The following is a 12,377-nucleotide window of genomic DNA, read 5'->3' as shown; positions in this document are numbered from 1 at the left end:
TACCAGCGAAGAATACTCTACTGACCACCACCACCAAAAGGTGTGACCAACCCCGAAACAGGAACATCTCATTACCAGCGAAGAATACTCTACTGAACGCCAACGCCAAAAGGTGTGACCAACCCCGAAACGGAACATCTCATTACCAGCGAAGAATACTCTACTGACCGCCACCACCAAAGGTGTGACCAACCCCGAAACTGGAACATCTCATTACCAACGAAGAATACTCCACTGAACGCCAACGCCAAAAAGTGTGACCAACCCCGAAACGGAACATCTCATTACCAGAGAAGAATTATCTACTGATCTCCACCACCAAAGGTGTGACCAACCCCAAAACGAAACATCTCATTAACATCTCATCTCATTACACTTTTGGTGGTGGCGTTCAGTGGAGTATTCTTCGCTGGTAATGAGATGTTCTGTTTCGGGGTTGGTCACACCTTTTGGCGGTCAGTAGAGTAGTCTTCGCTGGCAATGAGATGTTCCATTTCGGGGTCGGTCACACCTTTGGTGGTGGCGGTCAGAAGGAGTATTCTTCGCTGGTAATGAGATGTTCTGTTTTGGGGTTGGTCACACCTTTGGTGGTGGCGGTCAGAAGGAGTTTTCTTTGCTGGTAATGAGATGTTCTGTTTCGGGGTTGGTCACACCTTTTGAAGTTCGCGGTCAGTAGAGTATTCTTCGCTGGTAATGAGATGTTCCATTTCGGGGTTGGTCACACCTTTGACTTTGGCATTCAGTAGAGTATTCTTCGCTGGTAATGAGATCTTCTGTTTCGGGGTTGGTCACACCTTTGGTGGTGGCGGTCAGTAGAGTATTCTTCGCTGGTAATGAGATCTTCTGTTTCGGGGGTTGGTCACACCTTTGACAGTGGCGGTCAGTAGAGTATTCTTCGCTGGTAATGAGATGTTCCGTTTCGGGGTTGGTCACACCTTTTGGCGTTGGCGGTCAGTAGAGTAGAGTAGAGTATTGTAGAGTATTGTACTCTACTGAACGCCACCACCAAAGGTGTGACCAACCCTGAAACGGAACATCTCATTACCAGCGAAGACTACTCTACTGACCGCCAAAAGGTGTGACCAACCCCGAAACAGAACATCTCATTACCAGCGAAGAATACTCCACTGAACGCCACCACCAAAAGTGTGACCAACCCCCGAAACAGAACATCTCATTACCAGAGAAGAATACTCTACTGACCACCAAAGGTGTGACCAACCCCGAAATTGGAACATCTCATTACCAGCGAAGAATAGTCTACTGAACGCCACCACCAAAGCTGTGACCGACCCCGAAACGGAACATCTCATTACCGGCGAAGAATACTCTACTGATCGCCACCACCAAAGTTGTGACCAATCCCGAAACGGAACATCTCATTACCAGCGAAGAATACTCTGCTGACCACCACCACCAAAGGTGTGACCAACCCCGAAACAGAACATCTCATTACCACCGAAGAATACTCTACTGATCGCCACCACCAAAGTTGTGACCAATCCCGAAACGGAACATCTCATTACGGGCGAAGAATACTCTACTGACCACCACCACCAAAGGTGTGACCAACACCGAAACGGAACATCTCATTACCAGTAAAAAGTACTCCACTGACCACCGACCACCACCGCCAAAAGCATGGACGGCACAAAAATGGAACATCTCATTACCAGAGAAGAATACTGCACTGACCGCCACCACCAAAGGCATGACCGACCTCAAAACAGAACGTTTCATTACCAGTGAAGAATATTCTACTGGTGGCCACCACCAACATCATGAATGGCACAGAAACAGAATATCTCATCACCATAGAAGAAACTTCCGCCAATGTCCGCCTGATCTAGTAGTGTAGCGCCGTTCCTCCACCTGATGAACCATTGCTGACCGAAGTTCTGTGACGCCAAGCCAACAGGCAGTGAAAAGGAGACCCGGAGAAACCCAGACCAGAGACATTCAAGACCCCAATAAAGGGGGAGTAAAAAACACTGACGTCAAATTATACACCCAACAGCATGACCGCCACCCACATCCCAGAGGACCCAATTTAAACTGATCAGAAATTCAGATGGCAGATTGTAACGTGTGTGAGCCGCAAGAAGCGATGAACAGAACCGCCAGCCATGCTGAGATTTATAGTTCCTTTGTAGCTGTAGAGAAGGCGGGTTCAGAACATGCCGGGCATTCTCAGGACAGCTGATAATTCTTCTTCCACATTCAGGCCGACCTTCACACACACACACACCATGCAATGACAGCAATTTACTGACGTTATAAATGTGTCAGCGTGATTTACACACAGTAATATCGTCTTCCTCTTTCTCCAACCTCCACCGCCAACTCTTCCACATCTATAGGGACACTATATAATGGTGAGATCCCTGTGCCGAGTTCCCGGGTCTGTACACCTGCTGTGCCCATTATGAGGGGTTCCCACCATCCCTGTGCTGAGTTCCCTGGTCTGTACACCCGCTGTGCCCATTATGAGGGGTTCCCACCATCCCTGTGCTGAGTTCCCGGGTCTGTACCCCCCGCTGTGCCCATTATGAGGAGTTCCCACCATCCCTGTGCTGAGTTCCCGGGTCTGTACACCTGCTGTGCCCATTATGAGGGGTTCTCACCATCCCTGTGCTGAGTTCCCCGGGTCTGTACACCCGCTGTGCCCATTATGAGGGGTTCCCACCATCCATGTGCTGAGTTCCCCGGGTCTGTACACCCGCTGTGCCCCATTATGAGGGGTTCCCACCATCCCTGTGCTGAGTTCCCGGGTCTGTACACCCGCTGTGCCCCATTATGAGGAGTTCCCACCATCCCTGTGCTGAGTTCCCCGGGTCTGTACACCCACTGTGCCCATTATGAGGGGTTCCCACCATCCATGTGGTGAGTTCCCGGGTCTGTACACCCGCTGTGCCCATTATAAGGAGTCCCAATCTCATCACCTGAACTCAGACCACTCCCATCACCTGTACTCAGCCCACTCCCATCACCTGAACTCAAACCACTCCCATCACCTGTACTCAGCCCACTCCCATCACCTGAAATCAAACCACGCCTGTCACCTGTACTCAGACCACTCCCATCACCTGTACTCAGTCCACTCCCATCACCTGAACTCAGTCCACTCCCATCACCTGTACTCAGACCACTCCCATCACCTGTACTCAGACCACTCCCATCACCTGTACTCAGACCGCTCCCATCACCTGTACTCAGACCGCTCCCGTTACCTGAACTCAGACCACTCCCATCACCTGAACTCAACCCACTCCCGTAACCTGAACTCAGACCACTCCCATCACCTGAAATCAGCCCACTCCCATCACCTGAACTCAGACCACTCCCGTAACCTGAACTCAGACCACTCCCATCACCTGAAATCAGACCACTCCCATCAACCTGAAATCAGACCACTCCCATCACCTGAACTTAGACCACTCCCATCACCTGTATGCAGCCCACCCCATCACCTGTACTCAGACCACTCCCAACACCTGTACTCAGACCACTCCCATCACCTGTACTCAGACCGCTCCCATCACCTGAACTCAGCCCGCTCCCGTTACCTGAACTCACACCACTCCCATCACCTGAACTCAGCCCACTCCCGTCACCTGAACTCAGACCACTCCCATCACCTGAACTCAACCCACTCCCGTTACCTGAACTCAGACCACTCCCATCACCTGAAATCAGCCTACTCCCGTAACATGAACTCAAACCACTCCCATCACCTGAAATCAGACCACTCCCATCAACCTGAAATCAGACCACTCCCATCACCTGAACTTAGACCACTCCCATCACCTGTATGCAGCCCACCCCATCACCTGTACTCAGACCACTCCCATCACCTGTACTCAGACCACTCCCATCACCTGTACTCAGACCGCTCCCATCACCTGAACTCAGCCCGCTCCCGTTACCTGAACTCAGACCACTCCCATCACCTGAACTCAACCCACTCCTGTTACCTGAACTCAGACCACTCCCATCACCTGAAATCAGCCCACTCCCGTAACCTGAACTCAAACCACTCCCATCACCTGAACTCAGACCACTCCCGTAACCTGAACTCAGACCACTCCCATCACCTGAAATCAGACCACTCCCATCAACCTGAAATCAGACCACCCCCATCACCTGTACTCAGACCACTCCCATTACCTGTACTCAGACCACTCCCATCACCTGTATGCAGCCCACCCCCATCACCTGTACTCAGACCACTCCCATCACCTGTACTCAGACCACTCCCATCACCTGTACTCAGACCACTCCCATCACCTGTACTCAGACCACTCCCATCACCTGTACTCAGACCACTCCCATCACCTGTACTCTGATTTTGTTCCATCATGTGACCCTAAGCCGGGTCACATGATCCCTGTCTACTTAGGAGCACTGTGTGTGTTTCATGTCATTAGAGACTGCAAAGAGTGTTCAATCAGAGGAAGGTTCAGTCCCTATGAAGGAAGCAGAACCTGCCTATGTAATCAGGAGTTATATACATAGTACACATAGAGGAGAACGGCAAAGATCGGCACTGGCAGGCGCAGTGATGATGTTCTGAGGGTGTTGCCAGCGCGGCGGGTCACTCGGTGTCATCGCGGGCCACGCTGCGCCTTCCTGCTGTTATCTGCTGTCACCGCGCACACACATATACAAGGACATTAAGCCGCTTCCTGCCCGCTGGAAGGGCAGACAACGGGAACTGGCCCCTAGAAACCTGAGCATTGTTCCAGGGCCGCGGGCTCCCCAGTGTGACGGTCAGGATGTGGAAAGACGGAAACGCTGGACAATAAATAACCAGAAGCGGTCACATCCCCCGAGCAACAGGAACGCAGGGACATTACAGGGCGGCTGGGAGGGGGGGGGCGCAGCGCCCCCTGCTGTCCGGGACAGGGACATTACAGGGCGGCTGGGAGGGGGGGGCGCAGCGCCCCCTGCTGTCCGGGACAGGGACATTACAGGACGGCTGGAGGGGGGGGGTGCAGCGCCCCCTGCTGTCCGGGACAGGGACATTACATTATAGGGCGGCTGGGGGGGTGCAGCGCCCCCTGCTGTCCAGGACAGGGACATTACAGGGCGGCTGGGGGGGGGGGGCGCAGCGCCCCCTGCTGTCCGGGACAGGGACATTACATTATAGGGTGGCTGGGGGGGTGCAGCGCCCCCTGCTGTCCAGGACAGGGACATTACAGGGCGGCTGGGGGGGGGGGCGCAGCGCCCCCTGCTGTCCGGGACAGGGACATTACAGGGTGGCCAGGGGGGGGGGGGGACGCAGCGCCCCCTGCTGTCCGGGACAGGGACATTACAGGGTGGCCAGGGGGGGGGGGGGGACGCAGCGCCCCCTGCTGCCCGGGCCAGAGACATTACAGGGCGGCTGGGGGGACACAGTGCCCCCTGCTGTCCGGGACAGGGACATTACAGGGCGACCGGGAACGCAGCGACCCCTGCTGTCAGGGACAGGGACATTACAGGGCGGCTGGGGGGGGGGGGTGTGCAGCGCCCCCTGCTGCCCGGGACAGGGACATTACAGGGCGGCCAGCGCTGTCCGGGACAGGGACATTACAGGGCGGCTGGGGGGGGGGGGGGGGGGCGCAGCACCCCCTGCTGTCCGGGACAGGGACATTACAGGGTGGCCAGGAACACAGCGACCCCTGCTGTCAGGGACAGGGACATTACAGGGCGGCCGGGGGGGGGGGGGGACGCAGCGCTCCCTGCTGTCCAGGACAGGGACATTACAGGGCGGCCGGGAACGCAGCGACCCCTGCTGTCCGGGACAGGGACATTACAGGGCGGCCGGGGGGGGGGGGGGGGGCAGCGCCCCCTGCTGTCCGGGACAGGGACATTACAGGGTGGCCGGGGGGGACTCAGCGCCCCCTGCTGTCCGGGACATTACAGGGCGGCCGGGGGGACGCAGCGCCCCCTGCTGTCCGGGACAGGGACATTACAGGGTGGCCGGGGGGGACTCAGCGCCCCCTGCTGTCCGGGACATTACAGGGCGGCCGGGGGGACGCAGCGCCCCCTGCTGTCCGGGACAGGGACATTACAGGGTGGGCAGGGGGTTATGCAGCGCCCCCTGCTGTCCGGGACAGGGACATTACAGGGTGGCCAGGGACGACGCAGCGCCCCCCCCTGCTGTCCAGGACAGGGACATTACAGGGTGGCCAGGGGGGATTCAGCGCCCCCCTGCTGTCTGGGACAGGGACATTACAGGGCGGCCGGGGGGGGGGACACAGCGCCCCCTGCTGTCCAGGACAGGGACATTACAGGGCGGCCGGGGGGGACACAGCGCCCCCTGCTGTCCGGGACACGGACATTACAGGGTGGCCAGGGGGAGGGACGCAGCGCCCCCTGCTGTCCAGGACAGGGACATTATAGGGTGGCCAGGGGGAGGGACGCAGCGCCCCCTGCTGTCCAGGACAGGGACATTATAGGGTGGCCTGGGGACACAGCGCCCCCTGCTGTCCAGGACAGGAACATTACAGGGTGGCCAGGGGGGGACGCAGCGCCCCCTGCTGTCCGGGACAGGGACATTACAGGGCGGCCTGGGGACACAGCGCCCCCTGCTGTCCAGGACAGGAACATTACAGGGTGGCCAGGGGGGGACGCAGCGCCCCATGCTGTCCGGGACAGGGACATTACAGGGCGGCCTGGGGACACAGCGCCCCCTGCTGTCCAGGACAGGAACATTACAGGGTGGCCAGGGGGGGACGCAGCGCCCCCTGCTGTCCGGGACAGGGACATTACAGGGCGGCGGGGGGGGGGGGGGGGGGGTGCAGCGCCCCCTGCTGTCCGGGACAGGGACATTACAGGGCGGCCGGGGGATGCAGCGCCCTGCTGTCCAGGACAGGAACATTACAGGGTGGCCAGGGGGGGACGCAGCGCCCCCTGCTGTCCGGGACAGGGACATTACAGGGCGGCCTGGGGACACAGCGCCCCCTGCTGTCCAGGACAGGAACATTACAGGGTGGCCAGGGGGGGACGCAGCGCCCCATGCTGTCCGGGACAGGGACATTACAGGGCGGCCTGGGGACACAGTGCCCCCTGCTGTCCAGGACAGGAACATTACAGGGTGGCCAGGGGGGGACGCAGCGCCCCCTGCTGTCCGGGACAGGGACATTACAGGGCGGCGGGGGGGGGGGGGGTGCAGCGCCCCCTGCTGTCCGGGACAGGGACATTGCAGGACGGCCGGGAACGCAGCGCCCCCTGCTGTCCAGGACAGGGACATTACAGGGTGGCTGGGGGGAACGCAGCGCCCCCTGCTGTCCGGGACAGGGACATTACAGGGTGGCCGGGGGACGCAGCGCCCCCTGCTGTCCGGGACAGAGACATTACAGGGTGGCCGGGGGACGCAGCGCCCCCTGCTGTCCGGGACAGAGACATTACAGGGTGGCCGGGGGGGGGGGGACGCAGCGCCCCCTGCTGTCTGGGACAGGGACATTACAGGGCGGCGGGGGACGCAGCACCCCCTGCTGTCCGGGACAGAGACATTACAGGGTGGCCGGGGGACGCAGCGCCCCCTGCTGTCCGGGACAGAGACATTACAGGGTGGCCGGGGGACGCAGCGCCCTGCTGTCCGGTACAGGGACATTACAGGGCGGCCGGGGGGGGACGCAGCGCCCCCTGCTGTCCAGGACAGGGACATTACAGGGCGGCTGGGTGGGGGGGGACTTATGAAGAGCTTTAGGGGGACGCTGAAGAGTTAACTCCCCCCCCCTCCTCGGAGGGTTTCCGGGTCCCGGGTGACATTATGGAGAGCGCCTGCGACTGTTTATACAACAAACAACCGTAACATTGTAACAAAGAGACGGAAAGAAGGCGATACGTTGTGTACAGAGCGACAGCTGGAGGAGAAATCGCATACAATGGAGGAAGCGACTGTCAATATTTAATATTCGACGTCATGATTGTCAGCGGAAATCAAACTCCGAGGCTCGGCTCGCACTCGCGCGACTTTTCATGCGACTTTAGACACTAAAGTCGCATGACGAATCGCAAACCCTATTGTTTTTCAACGAACCGTTCAAAAATATCCTCAATAACGATCTGTATTCACAAAGCACTTGCTCCGTAAGTTGCGGAGGCGTAGCGTAAATGGGGCCGGCGCAAGCCCGCGTGATTCAAATGTGGAAGGGGGGGCGTGTTTTATATAAATATATGATGACCTGACGTGATTGACGCTTTGTACGGCGCAACGACGTATTGGTTTCGACGTGAACGTAAATTACTTCCAGCCCTATTCGCGAAACGACTTACGCAAACGACGTAAAAAATTCAAATTTCGAAGCGGGAACGACGTCCATACTTAACATTGGCTGCGCCTCCTAATAGCAGGAACAACCTTACGCCGAAAAAGCCTAACGTAAACTAAGTAAATACATTGCGACGTACGTTTGTGAATCGGCGTATCTAGGTAATTAGCATATTCTACGCCGACAACAACGGAAGCGCCCTTAGCGGCCAACGTTATATCGCACACAATTCTACGCCGCCGCAATCAAGTTACGTCGGTGGAGGAAGCCTGTTTTTTAAGCGTATCTGCCTTTGAGAATCGGCGTAACGATACGCGGGCGCGGATTTCAAATTACGGCGGCGTATCTGGAGATACGGCGCCGTAAAAGGTACGTGAATCTACCCCGCTGATTGGAGCTCGGGGAAGGGTGCTTAATGATAAAAGGCGGAGCTTTCCTCAATAATGATCCTGTATATGGGGGCTCGTCCGGGATTCATTTACATAAAGTCACTGATTGGAGCTCAGGGAAGGGTGTGCCATGATAGAAGGCGTTCCATGACACCCTTCCTAGGGGCCGTTCCATGACAACTTCCTCAGGGGGCCGTTCCACGACACCCTTCCTAGGGGCCAGTCCATGACACCTTCCTTAGGGGGCCAGTCCATGACACCTTCCTTAGGGGGCCAGTCCATGACACCTTCCTTAGGGGGCTGATCCATGACACTTTTCTAAGGGGGCTGATCTATGTCACCCTGCACTCACAGTATGTCCTCAGTCTCCTGGGTTGAGTGATGGTGGACTGAGGACATCTAGTGGTGGAATTTAATTACTGTTCATGACACCTTCCTTAGGGGGCCTTTCCATGACACCCTTCCTAGGGGCCGTTCCATGACACCTTCCTAGGGGCCGTTCCATGACACCTTCCTTGGGGGGCTGTTCCATGACACCCTTCCTAGGGGCCGTTCCATGACACCTTCCTTAGGGGGCCGTTCCATGACACTCTTCCTAGGGGCCGTTCCATGACACTCTTCCTAGGGGCCGTTCCATGACACCTTCCTTAGGGGGGCATTCCATGACACCCTTCCTAGGGGCCATTCCATGACACCTTCCTTAGGGGGCATTCCATGACACCCTTCTTAGGGGCCGTTCCATGACACCTTCCTTAGGGGGCCGTTCCATGACACCCTTCCTAGGGGCCGTTCCATGACACCTTCCTTAGGGGGCCATTCCATGACACCCTTCCTAGGGGCCGTTCCATGACACCTTCCTTAGGGGCCGTTCCATGACACCTTCCTTAGGGGGCCGTTCCATGACACCCTTCCTAGGGGCCATTCTATGACACTCTTCCTAGGGGCCGTTCCATGACACCTTCCTTAGGGGGCCGTTCCATGACACCTTCCTTAGGGGGGCCGTTCCATGACACCTTCCTTAGGGGCCAGTCCATGACACTCTTCCTAGGGGCCATTCCATGACACCTTCCTTAGGGGGCCATTCCATGACACCCTTCCTAGGGGCCATTCCATGACACCCTTCCTAGGGGCCGTTCCATGACACCTTCCTTAGGGGGGCGTTCCATGACACCCTTCCTAGGGGCCGTTCCATGACACCTTCCGTAGGGGGCCGTTCCATGACACTCTTCCTAAGGGCCGTTCCATGACACCTTCCTTAGGGGGCCGTTCCATGACACCCTTCCTAGGGGCCGTTCCATGACACTCTTCCTAGGGGCCGTTCCATGACACCTTCCTTAGGGGGGCGTTCCATGACACCCTTCCTAGGGGCCATTCCATGACACCTTCCTTAGGGGGCATTCCATGACACCCTTCTTAGGGGCCGTTCCATGACACCTTCCTTAGGGGGCCGTTCCATGACACCCTTCCTAGGGGCCGTTCCATGACACCTTCCTTAGGGGGCCATTCCATGACACCCTTCCTAGGGGCCGTTCCCTGACACCCTTGCTAGGGGCCGTTCCATGACACTTTCCTTAGGGGGCCATTCCATGACACCCTTCCTAGGGGCCGTTCCATGACACCTTCCTTAGGGGCCGTTCCATGACACCTTCCTTAGGGGGCCGTTCCATGACACCCTTCCTAGGGGCCATTCTATGACACTCTTCCTAGGGGCCGTTCCATGACACCTTCCTTAGGGGGCCGTTCCATGACACCTTCCTTAGGGGGCCGTTCCATGACACCTTCCTTAGGGGCCAGTCCATGACACTCTTCCTAGGGGCCGTTCCATGACACCTTCCTTAGGGGGCCGTTCCATGACACCCTTCCTAGGGGCCATTCTATGACACCCTTCCTAGGGGCCATTCCATGACACCTTCCTTAGGGGGCCGTTCCATGACACCTTCCTTAGGGGGCCGTTCCATGACACCCTTCCTAGGGGCTGTTCCATGACACCTTCCTAGGGGCCGTTCCATGACACCTTCCTTAGAGGGCCGTTCCATGACACCCTTCCTAGGGGCTGTTCCATGACACCTTCCTTAGGGGGCCGTTCCATGACACTCTTCCTAGGGGCCGTTCCATGACACCTTCCTTAGAGGGCCGTTCCATGACACCCTTCCTAGGGGCCGTTCCATGACACCTTCCTTAGGGGGCCGTTCCATGACACCTTCCTTAGGGGGCCGTTCCATGACACCCTTCCTAGGGGCCGTTCCATAACACCCTTCCTTAGGGGGCCGTTCCATGACACCTTCCTTAGGGGGCCGTTCCATGACACCTTCCTTAGGGGGCCGTTCCATGACACCCTTCCTAGGGGCCGTTCCATGACACCTTCCTTAGGGGGCCGTTCCATGACACCCTTCCTAGGGGCCTTTCCATGACACCCTTCCTAGGGGCCGTTCCATGACACCCTTCCTAGGGGCTGTTCCATGACACCCTTCCTAGGGGCCGTTCCATGACACCTTCCTTAGGGGGCCGTTCCATGACACCTTCCTTAGGGGGCCGTTCCATGACACCTTCCTTAGGGGGCTGTTCCATGACACCCTTCCTAGGGGCCGTTCCATGACACCTTCCCTAGGGGGCCGTTCCATGACACCCTTCCTAAGGGGGCCGTTCCATGACACCTTCCTTAGGGGGGCATTCCATGACACCCTTCCTAGGGGGCCGTTCCATGACACCCTTCCTAAGGGCAGGTCCATGACACCGGTGGAAGGTTAGCAGCCAATCAGACGTCTCCAGGCGCAAGTCGCTCACCACAATGGTCAGAGCGACTACCTAACTCTAGGGGTCGGTGCGGAATATAGCGCCAATCCGAGGTAGGGGGGCCGCATGAACTGCGCGTCGGTTCCATAGACCGGTGGAACAACAAATGACGCGGCGTCACAGTACAGGATTTACGTCTCACATGTCAGATTCGCGTCCGTTTCCCCCCTCGGCGGTGACGTGGGAACGCGACGATAAAAGGCTCCATTGTTGTAAATCCCGTCCGACGAGCTCTGATGCCAAAATAAGCCGAAGAACTGCGCAATTCGGCAAACTCCGCCCCTCCTCGATCATCAGCAGATCAAAGAGACTCCCGCCGGTGCTACAATTGGGCGCTGCGTCTCCCTTAACAGCCAATCAAATTGCAGCTATTGTTCCTCTATGGGCCGGCCATAGGACGTGAGCAATTGAAGGGTCACCAAGGAAGAGCTCAGAGATTTTCCAGCACGATGGGCAGCAGCAAACCTCCCCAACGGAGGAAACGCGGGGCCCTTCGATTGCACGCGGATCCACGGCGGCTGCTGGACTCCCCTCGTGTGAACGGTGCAGCTCACAGCAGCATCAGGAGAGAAGCAGTGCATGCTGGGCATTAAGCCACGCCCACACCGGTGCCTACATGGCAGGATACACGTGGTGGGTTGCTCCGCCCACATCCGCCATGGATTGGCTTCCAGGAAAGGATACAATTACGGGGGGAGGAAAGTCGGAGAGTTTTACGCCCCCCCACCGTGCCGTGTGATAGGAGGACAGAGCAGAAAGATGAGCTCATCGCTCTGCTGCTTCTCCTTTTCAGGTGACCAATCACAGGCCAGGGAGGAGGTGGGAGAAGCAGAACAAGGAACCAATCAGCTGTACTGCAGTGTTCATGAGCGAACCAGGGAACATGCTGATAGGAGGAGAGAGCAGAGTGACAGAGAAGTGAGCCCATTCCTCTGCT

This window comes from Rana temporaria, chromosome 13 (assembly GCF_905171775.1).
Source record: "Rana temporaria chromosome 13, aRanTem1.1, whole genome shotgun sequence".
Lineage (NCBI taxonomy): Eukaryota > Metazoa > Chordata > Amphibia > Anura > Ranidae > Rana > Rana temporaria.
The sequence above is the reverse complement of the archived record's forward strand: the minus strand, read 5'-3'. Positions refer to the sequence as shown.